The following is a 21,081-nucleotide window of genomic DNA, read 5'->3' as shown; positions in this document are numbered from 1 at the left end:
GTAAAGAAGGCCCCTTTCAGCATTTGTGCAGATGTGTGCCTGAACAGCCCAAGTGTAGCCGTTGATACACCAAATGTGGATGCCAGTTTGGAATTGGACTTCTGTAATGGTGGATTCCAGCGGTGATAAATTAATATTATGTGAGGATGATGTACACACTGATGAGGGTGAGGATGAGGCTGACGATGATGACAACAACATTTTGCCACAGTAGAGTTCATTATCAGCACTGTTACCTTAGGTGCCTTAAGGCCATTGCTACCTTGTTTTGTGGGGGCCCAAACAAATCAAGCACTTCAGCCACAAGTAGTGGCACTTTTGTGGCTGAAATGCTTGGTTTGTTAAAGTGTGCATGTCCTTTTTAAGATCCAACATAAGGGCCAAAGGATAATTCCATCTTGCACAACTTTTCTTTTCTGCCACTGTTGTGTGCCAATGTGTCCTAGATGTGCTAGGAACTGTTGTGTGTTTGCTGTGTCAAATTAGCTGCAAACAATGTTTCAAATATAACTCCTTTGCCTTTTTGTGTAACATGCATCCTTGTGACTGATTGTTTCTAAGGACCTCTTAGGTCATCTTTTGGACTATTTTAACAGTTGGATATATGCAAAAAAAAAAAAGTCTTGCTTGATGACTAACTGTAAATGTACTGATAGCGATATTTCTTGAGTGGTCAGTGATCAGAAAAGGTATATCAAATATGGCCAGCCAGAGAGAAAGTGCAATACACACACAGGTCTGGTATTTTCAAGAACGTTGATTTACTCAGACAAAATACATCAGTTTTGTAGTTCCCATTATGTGGACATATCACAATCACGCAGGCCTATAATATATGGCATTATGCCAATGAACAGAAAAATACATATCTCAAGGCTAAGCAGAATACATTAGATGTGGGTATTATAACACTTCTTTAGAAATTTCTCTAATAAGCAAGTTCCTTATCTATATACGTACAACCTTGGTTCAACAAGTAACAGAGAGCTGTGTAGCGTCCATGGCCCTGAGCCAGCGTGTAGTGAAGTAGAAATCTCCAAAATGAAATAAGCTTTTTCGAAACAGAAACAACTTCGTTTTGTCTGACATTCCTTTTGAACAAAGACAATCTAACTGTTAACTCTTTCAGTACATAGTTATTTTGTTCTAGGACATCAATATGTAAAAAATAAGATGTTATATGATCTAATAAGGTATAAAATGTAATATTTTGCAGATTTATGCACAAATGCATTGTTAAATACCTTATTTTTCTTGAAATTTCATCATGATGAACTTAGCAAAGACAAATATATAGCTACTACTGAAACATTAAAAGTTTCTAAACCAGTGGTACTCAAATGTTTTCTTGGAGAAAACCAACAATTATACAGCTAAAGAATAACCAACACATTGTTACACAGTAAAACGATTATTTGCATATAAATAGAATGCTGTCTCAAAATCTCGGACTGGCTCAAAATCCCATAGGAACAACCTACAGTCTGCATTAAATTGATTTCCTCATTAGCTAGCTGTTCAACACATACAATAGATCACTTTAGCAAGAAAGTTGCAGCGCATAAGATTTACAAGTTCAAAAATCACCCAAAAAATCACACACAAAACTTCACGCTATTATTTTTAACATTAATTAAAAATTGTGTATTCAATGGGATTTCATTTTACAATATTTTCTAGTTAAAAATGCTACAGTCATTCAACAAATCACATTGCAAAACGAACACTTGACATTTATTTTACTTGTTGATATCACACTCAATATATGCTTTGTCATCTATTGCCTTAATATTTATTATATTTAGAAACTGATCTCCCACTTCTTCAAGTTGTGAAGTTGGAGGTAAATGTGAATGCACAATATCAACTCTAGACTTTAACACTTACCTATCAGCCTTTAGCATAGAATTGTACGTGGATTGAATGAGAGAAGTTTTCAGTCATTTGGGACATAACAGGATCTCCCTGACAATCGTCACATCACTGTGCATGTAACACTTGTAACAGTAAAAGATTGGATTGTGCAAGTTCAGATGTGACCAGGGAATATATCTCCATGTAGCTCTTCTAAGGCTGGCATTTGTTAAGAGAAACCGTCACCTGTGGGAAAATAGCCTTTTTACATAGTGTTTTGTTCTGTACTCCCTTGCTCAGGAGAGGACATAAAAAAAAGCCATATATACTATGTGTTAATGGCTACAAAAATCAGTTTTCAAATCTCACCATATACTATGCTATTCTCACTCCCAAGCGTCTTCCTCCCAATGTCGAGGCTCTCCTTCACCACAATAGTTTCTCTTTAGCCCTTCTTTTCACAACGACTCAAGTTACGTCTGTGAATTAGCATTAATACCCACTTTCTTAATTAATTCAATATTTCCTTTTAATTCCATTTGTTATTGTCTAAAAATGTATGCATTTAGCAAATATTATTTTAGTCATTATTATATATAAAGTGTAGCCTTGGTATGGGAACAGGTGCAATATCCACGGGTAGATGGCAGTGGACAGCAGCAGAGAAGTCACACAAGTCCAATATTTTCACACAACTGGCCACAGCGAGTTTTATTAAGCAGAAAAAAAAAAGAAAACTTCAAGATAAGCAACTTGCCTGTCCAGGACTAACTAAACACACATCCTTCTTGACTATCAAACTAAATAAAACACATAAAAAGTTCCAGCACCTAAGGATTACTCACAATATATCTTAAACTATCTCCTATACAGACCCTGCAGTCCCTTTCCTCAAGCAGAGTAGAGAGGCTCAGACTGACAAACTAGCACTCTTTTAAAACACACCTTACAAGTATAACCCTTAATCCAAAGTTGTACAAGTTCATCCATCAAGGGCTACCAACAGTTCATGTTTTCAGGATTTCTTTAATCATGCACATGTGAGTTAATCTATTTGACTGGATCAGTAATTATCCCACCTGTTTCCAGACAGAAATCCTGAATATATGAACTGTTCGTAGCCCTTGAGGACTGAACTTGGACACCCCTGCCTTAATCAGTCTGCTGTCAGACTTGTAGAACAGAAGACTCAGACTGGCCTTGTAAATGGAGCCCGTCCTTCTCTCTCTCAATTTAATACACTAAAAACACTATTCCCGTGTCTTTGTTGCAAAAGAAATATATAACAAGAAGGCATAAATTAAATATTGTTAACTGCACAATACTGCAAATTATCATTAAGTTGCAATGTCTTTAAACTTTTCCTTGCTATAGAAATAGTATTTATGAAAGGGCCTGTCCCACATATAAGAGGCCATTGACATACAGTAAATCCTATACAATAAAGTACTTGTTACCATCTATTTCTAAACTATTGTTATTAGATGCAGTTTAAAACTTCAGTGAATCAGGAGATGCCATTCCTATGACATCGCAGCCTATTATTACATATGTTAACACATGATTTACAAGTTCACAGTTAATAACAAAAATAAATGGTAAATAAAAAATAATAAAAAAATGTTAAACTTAAAACAAAATCTGGGGAAAACAGACACACACAAACACATTTTACATATACATATTAAGTGTAAAGCGGTTCAGATTCGGAGAAATCAGACAGATCTGAATTTTGGTGTACCAAATCGAACCAAGTTATGACTCGGTTTCTCGTGCCAAATTCGGATCTGGAAACAAAGTGAAAAGTAATTTCCGGTAAAATGTTGGATTTTGCAAGGTTTGAATCAATATCTTCTATATATAGCTTCCCCCAGTTCTCAGCTACCATTTTAGAAGTGATAGCATGTAGGTAAGATGTTTGCTGTAATTCTGTTCTCAGAGAGTCACTTGTACATGTTGGTCAGGGTGAAAGAGGCAATTTATATTGAAATAACTGATTTTACTGCACAAATCTTAACACTTTATTTACAGATCAGTCTGCTAGAATTGTGTGCTTAAAAATTGGGTGCGAGAGAGGGAAAAGTAGACAAATAGCAGCTACTGGTTGTAATAGAATATTAGTAAACTAATTAGCAGTGGACAAAAAATATTGTTTGTTTCTCTTCAAATCAAAGAGTTTAAATTTAAAAGCGGTAGTGCAAGAGTCAGTTTGAAATCTGAACTATTTAGTGGGGGAAAAAACAAGGTGCTCTTTGACTATGAGTAGTACACCACCCAAGAAAATATATTTCTTGTTTTTAAAAAGTGTTTCAATCTGAACGCAGTTGCGTGAGGGTCAGACATCTGAACTCTTTAGTGGTTAAAAAGTCTTGACTCTGAGCAGCACCCCCTCAAAATAAATATTATATATATATATATATATATATATATATATATATATATATATATAATCTTGCGTAAAGTACAAAGTGTTTCAATGTGTGCAGAATTAGTGACATCTTTATTAGTAAGCATCCAAATAAAAAAAGGGTGCACTTTGTCTTTGAGCAGAACGCACCCCGTTGCCTAGCAGCGAGGACACAGCGGCTCTGCGCATGTGCCGGCGACTGCCGGGCATAGACGCGTCCCGTTGCCTAGCAACAGGACATGAGGGGGCAGAGCAGGAAGGGGCCCGTCCCCGGCACTTCCTGACAGTGCAGGGACAGGGCCTGACAGCACCCCCTACCTCTCCCCAAGAATGAAAATCTGTGGAAGATAGTCTCTTTAGAAAGGCAGACAAGAGACGGGGGCATGAAGATCCTCTTTGCTCACCCAGGATCTTTCTTCAGTTCCGAACCCCTTCCAGTGGACCAGATACTGGGAGTGCCAATGATGTCGATGAACATTCAGGATGCGACTGATCTCATACTCCTAATCGTTCGTAGATGGAACGGGAGAGGGCTGGGGGGAATATGAGTAAATTTGTTAAGCACTAGAGGTTTCAACAGAGAGATATGAAAGGTATTGTGAACCTTAAAAGTGGGGGGGAGGAGAAGTCTGTAAGTAATGGAATTAATGGCTTGGGTTACAGGAAAGGGACCAATAAATCGAGGGGCCAGTTCATGTATGGTACCCGTAGTCTGAGATTTCAAGTGGAGAGCCATACTTTGTCCCCAGGTTGAAGAACAGGAACCATCCTGCGGTGGTGGTCAGCATAAAGTTTATATTGTTGAGAGGATTTCAATCAATTTTCTCTAGCAGAAGTCCAAATATAACCCAAATCATGGACAAGCGAACGTGCAGCAGATACTGTAGAAGCTTGAGAAGAGGAAATATCTGGTAGTATGGGATGAGAACCAAAGACTGCGCAGAAGGGAGAAACGCCAGAGGATCTATGAACGTGGTAATTATGAGCAAATTCAGCCCATGGGAGAAGCTTACTCCATTTCCATTGATTGTTGAAGGAAAAACAACAGAGAAATACCTTGAGGTCTTGGTTTACACGCTCGGTCTGGAACGATCTGGACTCCACGGTCAGATACAATTTCTCGCGGGCATCCGTGGAGACAGAGGATTTCTTTGATAAAAACTTGAGCAAGTTTGGGGGCGGAAGTTAAAACGTTCAATGGAACGAAGTGGGCCATTTTAGAAAATCTATCCACCAAATCTAGTTAGAGTGTAATGCCGCACTTCTATAGTGAGTGGAGCTGCCAGAGAAGAAAAGGGAACCCCTATCCCTATGGTAATGGATCAATATAAAATAAATTCCTCAGCGCTATGAAAGTGTGGTGTGTAAATAGTAGATCTACTATTAACACAAAACAATTTCATAGCGCCGAGGAATCTCTTTTATATTTATCCACTAAATCTATCTACCACCACCACCCAAATGGTATTGTAACCATTGCTGAGGGGGAGGTCAGAGATAAAATCCATGGAGAGGAGAAAGTAAGTTGGCTGGAGGGTGTCTGGGAGATTTACTTTGAGCACAGACTGTACAGATAGTGACAAATTCACGGGTATCAGACCAAAGATTTGACCACCAATAATGTTGGGATAGCAAAAGAGCTAAAGCATTCGAAGCTGCAAAATAAGCTATAAACACCCGCTGTATCTCCAGCATCTAAGTATATTGTCTGTACCGCTTAAATTGCAATTCTCTACCCCCTCCACCCGAATTTCCCTGTCCTACACCCCTCTTTTCTCCACTCTAGGCACCCAAGGTTGCGCCACGGCAGACACTGCGACAACAAGAACCACATCCCAGGGAATCGGAACGCCCGGAGCACCCGTAACGGCAGCAACAATCAACCCAGCACACAAACCAAGCGCAGACGTCCAAGGTAAACCCCCTAAAAAGGGTCCCCGCCACCCACGTTCAACGAAAAGGGGGTAGATTCTTCATTTAGGAATTATCCGGCACCAACTCAATTGAGCAATCACACGAGCCATGAGAAGGGAGTATTTCCGAAGAAACTTTGCAAAAGACATCCCAGAATGGAGCATAGGGAGAGGGAAGCTCAGGCTGAGATGAGAGGATACAATAGGGAACAGAGTTATAGGGCTTGACTCTAGGCAGACACTTTTTGAAACACTGAGGCCCCCATGACGTAACTTGAGCCAATCTCCAATCGAATTGAGGTGCATGGAGTCTGAGCCACTGAAGACCCAGAATAATAGAATTAATGGACTAAGGAAGAACCAGAAATTCAATAGTCTCTGTGTGGAGCACCCCTACCATCAGCCAAACTGGGGAAGTAATCCGGGAAACGGAACCTTTAGAAACTCAAGCGTCTAGCACAGGACCCCGCGAGGGAATGTTCCTGAAAACGAAGATCAATTCAGTTACATAAAGAGATGAGGTTATCCAACTCCGAAGGAAGTTCGCAAGAAGCCAATTCATCCTTAACCCGATCTGCCAGGCCTTGGCAGAAGGTTGCCACTAGTGTTTCGTTATTCCACTTTAGCTCATAGGATAATGTACTAAATTGCACCGCGTACTGACCCACTGTCAGAGAGCCCTGGCATAGATTCAGGAGGCTAGAAGCAGCAGAAGTGACTTGGCCCGGTTCATAGAACACCTTGCGGAAGGCTTCAATAAAAGAAGAGGTGTTCTGTAAGAGATGATCATTATTTTCCCAAAGGGGTGAGGTCCATGCCAAGGCTTGTCCAGAAAGAAGTGAAATAATAAATGCGACCTTTACACGCTCAGACTAGAAATGATCCGGAATTACACTCAAAGTGGATGAGGCACTGGTTCAAGAAGCCCCGACACCTCTTGGGATCCCCGTCGAATCTCTCAGGAGTGGGGATAGGTAGAGAGGCAGAGGAAGCAATAACGGGAATCGGTGGAGGCTGGATAGACTCAGACGTAGTCAAGGGCACCACTTGGGAGGTTTCCACCTTGGTCTGAAGAGATTCCAATCTGGCAGCGACTCCTTGAATGCACTGTAGTAATTGTAAAAGGAAAATTCTTTTTACGCTAGATATGGCAGTGGACGTGAGATGCCAATGCACAAGGTCTGCGTCCTCAAAGCCATAAAATAGAAATGCTTATGCGCTGCGGATAAATTCAATAAATAAACATTTATTATCAAAACAATATATAACCTCACATATAATTGTGATATCACTACTCAATGAACAAACAGTTAATAAAAATCCCAATAATAGCTGAAATATGGAGAACACACAAAAATACATATAGGTCCAACTATAGATTACATTAGAAATTCTTCCCAAAAATCAGACAAAGTGTGGTAAAAGTCGATGGAGTGGCTTGGAGAGAAAGTTCAAGCCAAACTATCCCAATGGGTCATACAGGAAAAATATTGGATAGAGGGTATAAATCCCGAACTAGCGGAGCCAATTCATGAAATGGAGTAGGCAATGGACGTTCAAAAGGGGGTGGCATACCACAGGGTACAGCTTTGAAGATGGTCTCTTACCAGATTCCTGTTATAGCAGTGTAACGTCCGACCTGTATTTTCACGATGGCTCTGTGAGCTCTTGAAAGTAAAGGAGTTCACACACAGGTGCATGACATGGGTGTGATTTCTGTGGTGTGTGTGCATAAAAGGATTGTGGGATCTGGTGGGCAGGGCTTCCGATGCTGATTAGCACTGATTAGCAGCTGGACAATAGTGAGGGATTGTGGGCTAAACTAGTCTGCCAGGCAGCTGTGGATTCTTTATGTTTGTGGTGTGCTGATCTATGCTGCAAATAAAACAGCTACTGCTTAAGAAGCCTGGAGCAAGGAGTCTATATTTGGTGATTTCTACATTACATAGTATTATATAGTAGAATACATAAACAAGACCTTGAAAAAATTACACAAAAAACTTTAAACATACAATGCTAATGTATGCAAGCTGGTGAAAAACTATTAAACATGTACATAATATTTTAAAACAGATAAGCATTTGTAATGTGGCACATTGCTATGGTATAATTGTATGAACACAAATTTAACAGCAACTACAATTGAATCCATTCACATTCAGTGCAATAAGTATGTACTGCATGAAAAAAACAAATGAAAAACATAGCTCTTTAGAAGACTAAGAAAATAAACTTTTTAAATTCACAGATAGAAAATAGGTGTGGGATACAATATTCACATTATATGGCACCATGGTAATCGCCCTCCATGGGTCTAATAGTGGTGTATAATGAGATGACTGTTTGCAGGGGAAGCTGTGTTTGTTCACTGTCAGCAGTGACTTAGACTAGACCCCTAGCATGCATAGGCTTTCTGTCTGACAACAATGTATTACTGTGTGCACTGGAGTTTAAGTCGGACATATGTGCAAGGGAAAGCTGTAGTGTACATTGCCTACGTGAATCTGTCCCTTCCCCACCTCAATCCCTCCCCAAAATCATAGGTTGCCATAAGTGTCATTTGAGCTCAAAGATGTATTGGACGTTGCTGCTTTCACTATTGTACAGCCCACTTCTGGGCATGCGCAGACTAATTTTGCATACAATACAAACAAAATCGGCAGATACGTGCCTTGATGAATCAGGCCCTTTTACTGTAACTTAAGCTCATTGAACACAAAGATTGTTTATTCATTTATGTTATATCAAGATATAGAGTGAAAAATGTTTTTTAAGCTTGCTCCAAAATAATTTTGTTACTATGTATACCATATTTAACCCTCCACCTCTCCTCCTTTTTTCGATACTCTGTCCAACAAAGTCTTTATTGATAAATTATTAAAACATTTGTTTATAAATATAGAAAAGTAATACCACATCCCTGAATTTAACCCTTAATGGAAGCTGTTACTTATAAGAAAAAAATAAAAGTGAAATCAATCTTCTATATCACCTTTACATCCACAGAGATCTGCAAAAGATACTGGAAGGCAATGAAAAACGCAAGACCTGAATTCCAATTTGCTTGCTTTGTGGGTAAATGTCCTATCCACAGAGAAGAGAGAAGGGTGACAGTCTCCATGAGGAATCCTCACACACCTGGTAAGGATATCGCTACCCTCCTGAGCCGTTTCAGCACTGTGATCAAGAACCCTCCAAGATCCAGGATGGCAACTGCTTCTTGACATTCAAGTGGTCCAGTATTGTCAGGAACAAACAAAATGCTACAGATGGTCTCCAACATCTACCACAAAGTTTTACTCTGTGCAGTTCTGCTGGACTCCTCCACTACAATGATAAACCAAGGAACTGCAGGAATTACGGGGTTACTGACCACATGTAGAGAACCTCCAAAGACTCAGCCTGCAGGAATTGCAGAGTGGCAGGATACAAGAACAAAGACTGCAACCTCTGGGTGGGTGAGCCTATTAGGCTAATCTTGTGTATGTATCCGCCTTAAGGATGAGAATTTGGAACTTTTCCAGACTCTGTGGGCCAAGTTAGCAACCACCAGAGCGGTAGTGACGTCGGGAGATTTTAGCTGCCCTATATAGGATGAGGGGTGCAATTCCAGCAACACTGCTAAGTTACTGCTAAGTTAGATATTACATCTAGGTTCTGTTACGGCTACCGTCAATTATCATAAGCTTACAGAACTGTTACTCACCGGACTGTGAGTGCCATTTCTCCTGTGTTCAGGAACCGTGGCCGTCCGCCATCCTGAGGGTCTGCGCATGTGCAGCTCTTATGAAACCTTCAGTACCTGTTGCTTTTAATTAATTGGATGATCAGGCAACCCTCCCTATTTAAACCACCTGTGATCATTACCTAGTTGCCTGATCTTGGAGTCTCATTCACCATGAGCCTCTGAAGGTGTTCCTGTGTTTCCTTGTGTATTCAGCTCCAGCTAATTCCTGTCTACTATGATTGTGGTTTCCAGACCACTTCAACTCTCCTGTGTTCATCGTGTCTGCACTCAGCTGATTCTTATCTGCTACTGCTGCCGGATTCCAGACCGCCTCAACTCTCCTGTGTTCAGCGTGTCTGCTCTCCGCTGCCTCCGTTACTACTACCGGGTTCCAGACCGTCTCAACTCTCCTGTGTTCATCGTGTCAGCTCTCCACTGATTCCTATCTGCTACTGCTGCCGGATTCCAGACCGTCTCTACTCTCCTGTGTTCAGCGTGTCTCCCCTTCGCTGCCTTCGCTACTACTACCGGATTCCAGACAGCCTCTACTCTCCTGTGTTCAGCGTGTCTCCCCTCCGCTGCCTCCGCTACTACTGCCGGATACCAGACAGCCTCAACTCTCCCGTGTTCATCATGTTTCCAGTTTTACTTACTACTGCTTCCTGAGTATTGCTCCTTTGATTACCGGTTACCTTTCGTGCGCTGCACCAACCTGATTACCGCTTCCATCCTCCAGTGGTCTCTCCTCCTGCCAGCGTTCAGCCATTCAGGTATCCCTGCACTTCTCCTTGACAGCCTGCTCTCCTGAACCGCGGTATGCATACTTTCCATTGACTTTGCTCTTGTATTGCATATCCATCTGGACTGTGTTGTGTTCATCTCCGGAGTCTTCCATCTACTGAAGCTATTGTTACTATTGACTTTGTTTCCTATTACCTGGATCTCTATAGTGACTTTGTATACTTCAAGCAGCGCTTGTCAGTTATTATTGTATTGTGGTTATCATCGTGGGATCAAGTTCCGTGTGCCCCCCGTGTATCCTCTGTATTCCATTCATCTCCTCGTGCCCCTCCTCACATATATATAGCAGTGGTACAACTTGCTGAACGCAGACCACCGACTCCTGTTTCCCATTGGCACCAGTTTCAAGTATCCTCTCACATAAGCAGTGGTACAACTTGCTGTACGCAGACCACTGACTTCCCCGTTACCTACTTGCACCTGGAACCCATTCCTTCACTATAGACAGTGGTACAACTTGCTATACGCAGACCACTGACTTTCACTACCTCCTCTCTACTCCTGGATATTCCTCCTCACTATAGCAGTGGTACAACTTGCTGTACGCAGACCACTGACTCTCCTCACGTTTACTTGTCCATCTGGTTCCTCGTGTTCATACATCTAAGTCATTACCAGTTGCTGCTAGTCATAGACTTTCCTTGAGCATTCTCTCACCATCTGCTGATTCTCCTGTTCCGTTGTCACCCTGCTACCAGAGGACCATAGTACCAGCTATATTACTCTGGTAAGAACATCATCTGGTGATATCCTGGGCAAAGACTCCTGGTGCCCGTGACAGTAAGATCAGGCCATGACAGACCCAGGATCGGAACCTACAGCTAAAGAGATGCTGCAGTATCTGGTTACCCGTATTGAACAACAGGATGTTCGCCAACAACAATTGCTGCAATGCTGCCAGGCGTTAGCCTCCCAAGAAACTTCTGCGCAATATATCACAGCTACTGTTGATGCTCTTGTGCCTGCATCCGTTTCCCCAGTGCCATCCCAGGTGTCTATTGCTTCCACGCTACACCTGCCTACTCCTTCAAAATATGATGGAGACCCCAAAACATGCAGGGGTTTTCTAAATCAATGCTCAGTTCATTTTGAGCTTCAACCTCACAATTTCGCTACTCATCGTTCCAGAGTGGCCTATCTCATTTCTTTGTTTTCCGGACAAGCTCTCGCATGGTCTTCCCCTCTGTGGGAAAGAAATGATCCATTATTACAAGATAGTGACAAATTTATTTCCACGTTTCGAAGTGTATTTGATGAACCTGGTCGTGTTATTTCCGCTGCATCCAGCATCCTCCGTCTACGTCAGGGTTCTCGTACTGTAGCCCAGTACGTCATTTAATTTCGGATATTAGCCTTTGAACTTCAGTGGAACACTGAAGCTTTAATTGCCGCCTTCTGGCAGGGGCTTTCTGATAAAATTAAAGATGCACTGACTACTCAAGAATTACCTACTTCTCTAGAAGATTTGATTTCTCTTTGCCATCGTGTAGACATGAGATTTCGTGAAAGAGAGTCTGAAAAAACAACTTCATATAAAGCACCTCTTCGCTCAAGCCCTCAAGTTCGCCAAGTTTCATCTCCGGTAGTACCTATGGAGATAGGTCGCTCCAAATTAACTTCAGAGGAGAGGGACCGAAGAGTAAAAAATAGACTTTGTATCTATTGTGCTGATTCTACTCATATGCTCAATTCATGCCCTAAAAAAATCGGGAAATGCCAGGCCCTAACCAGTTCTGGAGAGGTGAAGTTAGGGTCCCTGGAGTCGTCTCCATGTTCTACGAAATTAAAAGTTTGTGCTTTTGATGTTACTGTTTCCTTTGCTACCAAATCTTTCATGTCCCAAGCACTTATTGACTCTGGAGCTGCAGGAAATTTTATTTCTAAATCCCTCGTGAATCAATGGTCCCTACCAGTGATTACTCTGAAAATACCAATTACTGTGACTGCTATCGATGGATCACGCATTATTAATGGTCTCATCACCCAGAGTACGTCTCCAGTAACCCTTCAAATCTGTGTATTACACCAGTAGGAAATTTCATTTTTAATTCTTCCTGTTACTACCAGTCCGATTGTATTAGGCCTTCCATGGCTTCAACGTTATTCTCCCCAGATTGACTGGCACACTCCTCAAGTTACGTCTTGGGGGTCTGAGTGTCATCATCGTTGCCTCTCTCAAGTCGTTCCTCTCAAGATACAGCAATCCTCCATTTCACCTTGTTCACCGGGACCTACTCCTCAGTATGCTTCTTTTGCCGATGTGTTTGATAAACTTCAGTCTGAACGTCTTCCTCCTCATCGTTCATGGGACTGTCCGATTGATCTTCAACCTGGCAAGACTCCTCCCAGGGGTCGTGTGTATCCACTTTCGTTACCTGAAACGCAAGCCACATCTGAGTACATCAAAGAGAATCTCCAGCGAGGATTTATTCGACCTTCTACCTCTCCCGCTGGAGCAGGTTTTTTCTTCGTAAAAAAGAAGGATGGGTCATTACGTCCTTGCATAGATTTCCGTGGACTTAACGCCATAACTATCAAAAATCGGTATCCCATTCCATTAATTACTGAGTTATTTGATCGTATCAAGGGAGCCCGGATCTTTACCAAGTTGGATCTTCGTGGTGCCTATAATTTAATTTGAATCAGGTCCGGTGACGAATGGAAGACAGCTTTCAACACCAGAGACGGGCATTATGAATATTTAGTAATGCCCTTCGGGTTATGTAACGCCCCCGCTGTTTTCCAGGGCTTCATTAATGAGATCTCCCGGGACTTGTTATATGTTTGTGTCGTCGTCTATCTGGACGACATATTGATCTTTTCTCAGGACCTGCCTTCTCATCATCAACATGTGGCAGAGGTACTTTCCAGACTCCGAAAAAATTCATTATTCTGCAAGTTAGAAAAATGTTCATTCGAGTTGTCCCAGATTCCATTTCTGGGATATATTGTCTCCGGAGTTGGTCTTCAGATGGATCCAGAAAAGGTGAATGCTGTATTACATTGGCCTCAGCCAACTACTCTTCGTGCAATTCAGCGTTTTTTAGGTTTTGCCAATTACTATAGACGCTTCATTCAAGATTTTTCCTCGATTGCATCTCCTATTGTGGCCCTAACTCGTAAAGGGGCCAATACTAAACAATGGTCCTCTGAGGCACTTCAAGCTTTCCAGTTTCTTAAAGAGTCCTTCTCCTCCGCTCCTGTACTTCGACAGCCTGATGTGACGCTTCCCTCCTTCCTAGAGGTAGATGCCTCTAATGTTGGCTTAGTAGCCATTCTCTCCCAAAGATCGGAGCAACAAAAATTCCATCCTTGTGCCTTTTACTCTCGGGGTCTTCTGCCTGCAGAGAAGAATTATACCATCGGGGACAAGGATTGCTGGCTATAAAAGTAGCATTAGAGGAATGGAGATATTTTTTGGAAGGAGCTCGTCATCCTGTGACAATTTTTACTGATCATAAAAATTTGTCATATTTACAGTCTGCTCAATGTTTGAATCCTCGTCAAGCAAGATGGTCTCTTTTCTTTTCTCATTTTGAACTAATCATAACCTTCAAACCAGTTGCAAAAAATAAAAAAGCAGACGCCCTATCTCGAGCTTTTGTGACGTCCTCAGACGTTGAAGATGGTCCTAATCACTCTATATTAGACCCCAAATGTGTTTCTCTGGCTGCTTCCTCCACTAAGGTGCTACCATTTGGGAGAACCCTTGTGCCTCCTGCTCTTAGGAAGAAAATCCTTTCGTGGTTTCACTCTTCTCGTTTTTCTGGACATTCTGGTGAACGCAAGAGTTTTGAAATTCTTTCTCGAAGTTACTGGTGGCCTTCTATGAGTAGAGATGTCAAAGATTTTGTGGCTGCTTGTGAATTGTGTTCCCAGTTCAAGACTCCCCGCAGAACTCCAGTGGGTTTGCTTCAACCACTACCCATTCCTTCCAAGCCGTGGACCCATATTAGTATGGACTTTGTTACTGATCTTCCTCCTAGTAAAAAGTGCAATACTATTTGGGTAGTGGTGGATAGATTTTCGAAGATGGCACATTTCGTTCCTTTGACCGGTTTACCTTCTTCATCTACTCTGGCTGATTATTTCATCAAAGAAATCTTCCGTATTCATGGATGTCCTTCCGAGATTGTTTCAGATAGAGGAGTGCAATTCGTTTCCAGATTCTGGCGGGCCCTTTGTAAGACCTTGGGTATCCGATTATCACTCTCATCCTCCTACCATCCTCAATCAAACGGACAAACCGAAAGGGTCAATCAAGATCTTGAGACTTTTATAAGGATGTTCTCTTCAGCCAACCAAGACAACTGGGTAGATTTGCTTCCATGGGCTGAATTCGCTCATAACAACATGTATCATGAATCATCTTCTAAAACTCCATTCTTTGTGGTTTACGGTCACCATCCGTCTTTTCCGGAATTTCCTGCCCTCCCTCCCACCCAAGTTCCTGCTGTAGAGACTGTTTGTCAGACCTTCAAAAATATTTGGTCTCAGGTCAAAACCTGTTTAAAGAAAACATCTGCCAGATATAAGTCTTATGCAGATAAAAAGAGACGGGCTATTCCACCACTTAAAATCGGAGATCGTGTATGGTTATCAACCAAAAATATTCGTTTGAAGGTCCCATCTATGAAGTTCGCTCCTCGTTTTATTGGTCCATATAGGATCATTCAAGTGATAAATCCAGTTTGTTTCAAACTTCTACTAGCTAAGAACCTTCATATTTCCAATGCCTTCCATGTGTCTTTGCTCAAACCTCTTATCATCAACCGTTTCTCGGTCCCTTCTTCAGCACCTCGGCCAGTTCAAGCTCATCAAGAGGAGGACTTTGAGATTACTCACATATTAGATGCAAAAATTTCGCGAGGAGTTCTTTGTTTCCTCGTTCATTGGAAGGGCTTTGGTCCTGAAGAGCGTTCATAAGAAGTTTTATTCCAATTTTCGGGACAAACCCGGTTCCATGTGTTCTGTGCCCACCTTTAAAAGGGGGGGTACTGTCACTCACCGGACTGTGAGTGCCATTTCTCCTGTGTTCAGGAACCGTGGCTGTCCGCCATCCTGAGGGTCTGCGCATGTGCAGCTCTTATGAAACCTTCAGTACCTGTTGCTTTTAATTAATTGGATGATCAGGCAACCCTCCCTATTTAAACCACCTGTGATCATTACCTAGTTGCCTGATCTTGGAGACTCATTCCCCATGAGCCTCTGAAGGTGTTCCTGTGTTTCCTCGTGTATTCAGCTCCAGCTGATTCCTGTCTACTACGATTGTGGTTTCCAGACCACTTCAACTCTCCTGTGTTCATCGTGTCTGCACTCAGCTGATTCTTATCTGCTACTGCTGCCGGATTCCAGACCGCCTCAACTCTCCTGTGTTCATCGTGTCTGCTCTCTGCTGCCTCCGTTACTACTGCCTGGTTCCAGACCGTCTCAACTCTCCTGTGTTCATCGTGTCAGCTCTCCACTGATTCCTATCTGCTACTGCTGCCGGATTCCAGACCGTCTCTACTCTCCTGTGTTCAGCGTGTCTCCCCTCCGCTGCCTCCTCTACTACTGCCGGATACCAGACAGCCTCAACTCTCCCGTGTTTATCATGTTTCCAGTTTTACTTACTACTGCTTCCTGAGTATTGCTCCTTTGATTACCGGTTACCTTTCATGCGCTGCACCAACCTGATTACCGCTTCCATCCTCCAGTGGTCTCTCCTCCTGCCGGCGTTCAGCCGTTCAGGTATCCCTGCACTTCTCCTTGACAGCCTGCTCTCCTGAACCGCGGTATGCATACTTTCTATTGACTTTGCTATTGTATTGCATATCCGTCTGGACTGTGTTGTTTTCATCTCCGGAGTCTTCCATCTACTGAAGCTATTGTTACTATTGACTTTGTTTCCTATTACCTGGATCTCTATAGTGACTTTGTATACTTCAAGCAGCGCTTGTCAGTTATTATTGTATTGTGGTTATCATCGTGGGATCAAGTTCCGTGTGCCCTCCTTGTATCATCTGTATTCCTATCATCTCCTCGTGCCCCTCCTCACATATATATAGCAGTGGTACAACTTGCTGAACGCAGACCACCGACTCTTGTTTCCCATTGGCACCAGTTTCAAGTATCCTCTCACATAAGCAGTGGTACAACTTGCTGTACGCAGACCACTGACTTCCCCGTTACCTACTTGCACCTGGAACCCATTCCTTCACTATAGACAGTGGTACAACTTGCTATACGCAGACCACTGACTTTCACTACCTCCTCTCTACTCCTGGACATTCCTCCTCACTATAGCAGTGGTACAACTTGCTGTACGCAGACCACTGACTCTCCTCACGTTTACTTGTCCATCTGGTTCCTCGTGTTCATACATCTAAGTCATTACCAGTTGCTGCTAGTCATAGACTTTCCTTGAGCATTCTCTCACCATCTGCTGATTCTCCTGTTCCGTTGTCACCCTGCTACCAGAGGACCATAGTACCAGCTATATTACTCTGGTAAGAACATCATCTGGTGATATCCTGGGCAAAGTCTCCTAGTGCCCGTGACAAGAACTTTGTCTTCACTTATAGCAGCCATCTTTCCCGTAGAGCTTGTTATGCTCATGGGTACTCAGATGCCCCCAGGTCTTATGCTCAATGTAGTGCAAGTTTATGAGTAACGCCACAGCACAGAAGTAGGAGGTGATGACAGAAGGTAAGGATGGTAAAGAACAAGACAGGGTCCAAGGGCAAGAGAAGTCAGTGAGGTCAGTTTCAGGCAAAAGATCAGGGCTGGCAGCAAATGAGGGTATCCGAGTTACAAGCAAAGGTCAGGGACACGAGCAAATATCCAAAGTCCAGGAAACAAGCCAAAGGTCAAACGCAAAAGATAATCTAAGGATAAGCACAACAAGACAGGGGCAGGTCAGCAGCTAGGAACTAAATGCTATAACCGGCAGGAAGGATAAGCCCTCCCTGCCTTAAATACATTTATGGACCAATGGAAATGCAGGGCTCCATCAGATCAATTAGCCTCAGGAGACTTCTAATTAATTTTACATTTCAAAAACATAAAGCGCACACGCCCGGTGCCCCTTCAAGCTGGGATGCGGCGATTAGTTGAATGACGTCTCGACCGTTGCCTTGACAACGGCATGGCCGAAACTGAAAGTGATGTCCCGGTTGTCATGGAGATGACCGGGATGCAGTCAGAGGGGCCCAGAGAGTCATGGCAGCTGGAGGAACCGCCGAGGCTCGTAACAGTACCCCCTCTTGAGGAGGGGTCAACTTTCTTGAAGTCAAGAATTATTCCCACAATGAATTCATGATTCCCATTCACATTGATTGGCCGTGGTCTGTGTGAACCATGCCAATTGAACTTGCTAGGGGCGTCAACTTGCTGCAAGAGAGAACAATGGAATGTGTTCAGTATTTTTAAAGATGAAGGCAGTTTGAGTCTAAATGTCACAGAATTTATTTTGTTTATAACTGTAAAAGGTCCAATCAATCTGGGTCCCAATTTTTTACAAGACTGTTTAAGCTTGATGTTTCGGGTGGAAAGCCAAACTTTATCACCAACTTTTAAAAGGCAAAAATAAACAAAAAAGTAAAAAGTGGGCGCTAGAAACAACCTAGTGTGAAACAATTGAACTTGCGATCAGTTGCAGCTCTTAATACAGGCTCTGGAACCTGAGCATAGTAAAGACATAAAAAAGAGAACAAGAGCGCAAAACTGAAAACAAATAGTAAAATTTATTCTAAAATAGCCAATAATTCATGGTTGCCTACGTCATAATTGATCTCGGTGGGTGAGAATTTCCAGGAAAGATACGTACAAGTGCAGTCTTTGATTCCGCGGGTCCTTTTGGGAAAGAATAGCACCAGCCTCAACATCTGAAGCGTCCACTTTGACGATAAAATCTGGGTTTGGATGCCTGAAGAGGAAACGTTGTTTGAGGGCTGCAAAACATGACAATGCTGCTGGAGACCAATTAACAGTATCAGCTCCCTTGCGAGTGAGAGCAGTAATTGATGTCACTGAGTAACTGAGAATGAGTGAATAAATCTCCTATAATAATTGGCAAAACCAAAAAATCTCTGTATGGCCTTTAAGTTGGTGGGGAGTACCCAGTACTGGACTGCTTTGACTTAGTCAGGATCCATAGAGAACCCACTAGGGGTGATGACATAACCCATAAAGGTCACACGGGTAACTTCAAACTCACATTTTTTGAGATTTGCGTATAAGTGATGTTGGCAAAGTTTCTGGTGCACTTCCCAGACATGCTAACGGTGCTGAGCTAAAGATTGTGAGTAATTCAAAGTGTCATCTGAATACACCACAACAAATTTGCCTAAGAATTCCAGCAGCACATCATTGATGAGATCCTGAAAGACTGCAGGGGCATTGCAAAGTCCGAATGGCATGACCAAGTATTTATAATGCCCCAAGTGGGTATTAAAGGCTGTCTTCCACTCATCACCTTCTCCTATCTGAACCAAATTATAGGCACCCCACAGATCAATTTTGGAATAAACTGTAGACGGTCTGAGTTGATCAAAAAGTACAGAGATAAGGGGAAGCGGATACGTGTTCTTAACCATAATTCTGTTCAAGCCGTGAAAGTCAATGTACGGTCTCATACTGCCATTCTTCTTGGGTAGAAAGAAGCATACGGCCCCTACCGGAGATTTAAAAGGTCATATGAAGCCTTTCAGCAGATTCTCCTCCTCATACTGCTCCATAGCTTGAGTCTCTGGAATAGACAGGGCATAAAGATGTTCTTTAGGCAACTTAGTCCCAGGAATAAGATCAATTACGCAATCATATTACCGATGAGGAGGAAGAGTGTCAGCTTTTTTCTTAGAAAATACATCATGATAATCCTGACACGGAGCATAGAGTGGGCCGTAGAGCTCTGAGAGGAAAAGTCAAGTAGGAGGTGGAAAACTCAGGACTCCAGTGAATGATCTCCCCCTTCTTCCAGTCAATGAGAGGATTATGATTTTGAAGCAGTAGATGCCCCAAAATCAAAGGAGCAGAAGGGGATGAGATCAGATAGAATGAGAGGGTCTCATGATGGAGGATACCCATGTCCAATTGCAAAAGTGGAGTACTGGCAAAATTCCTATCTCCCCCGTCAAGGGGTTACCATTCAGCCCACAGACAGTAACACTATACTCTAACTTAATGACAGCAATCCCAAATGTCCAAGCCAGCTCAAGCTCAAGGAAATTACCAGCTGCAATGCTATCAAGAAAAGATGAAACATTGAAACATCATATGTGAGCGAAGCTGGAATCAAAACATAATTTTTTGAAGAGATTATGTGCAGACTTAGACACACCTCTTCACAAACACCTAAGCCTGATCTTTTCCCGGCTTGTTCGGACAAGCTCGAAACAGATGGCCCTTATTTCCACAATACATGCCCATAGAACGTCATCTGGAACATTCATCTGAAGAGCGGCGGTAGGTTCCTAACTGTATGGGTTCCAGAGCGTCTAATGGTGCTGAGTAGGCAGTAGGCGGAGAGCCAGAAGAGACGGAAATATCTCTCTCTGCTTTTCTTTCCTTGATCCTACGATCAATCTTAATTACCAACTGCATCAGGTTTTCCAGGGAAGTTGGTATAGGGTACTGCACTAAAGAATCCTTGATTTGCTCAGAGACCTAGACGGAATTGACACCAGCGTCCCGGGTCGTTCCACTCACTGTCAGTGGACCATCGCCTAAACTCTGCTCAATATTCTTCAGTGGTGCATCGGACTTGTTTCAAGGCCCTGAGGTGAGACTCTGCGGAGGCCACCCTGTCCAGGTCATCATAGAGCAGTCCCAAAGCCTTAATAAAAGCGTCAACTGAGTGCACAGAGGGGCTCGTAGGAGAAAGACTTAACGCCCAGGACTGAGGGTCACCTTGGAATAGAGAGATTATGATGCCGACGTTTTGCTGCTCCGAACCTGAAGAACCAGGTCTTAGGCAAAAAAGAGCTTGCAGCTCTCTTTAAAGTTGCGAAATAAGGTTCTATCTCCAGAGAAACGGTCAGGTAAGATCAATTTGGGCTCCACTACTGGGCCTGAAGAAGTTTGCTGGGCTTGCAAGGTTCTAGAGGCTTCTTCTTGCACAGACAAACAGTGTGAAAGTCCTTGAACCATCTGTGACAGAGCTTAGATCTGTCCCGACAAGACTTGGCTGGAGAAGGATTTATTATGTTGTCATCCATGGATAATTCCCTCCAAACAGCTTCACGGCTGGTCATAATGTTACGGCTACCAGGAATTATCATCAGCTTACAGAACTAAAGCAGCGGTCTTCACCTATAGCAATCACCTTTCCCGTAGAGCTTGATATGCTCACAGGTACTCAGATGCCCCCAGGTCTTATACTCAACATAGTGCAAGTTTAT

This window comes from Mixophyes fleayi, chromosome 5, assembly GCF_038048845.1.
Source record: "Mixophyes fleayi isolate aMixFle1 chromosome 5, aMixFle1.hap1, whole genome shotgun sequence".
Classification (NCBI taxonomy): domain Eukaryota; kingdom Metazoa; phylum Chordata; class Amphibia; order Anura; family Limnodynastidae; genus Mixophyes; species Mixophyes fleayi.
This window is presented reverse-complemented; position numbering follows the sequence as displayed.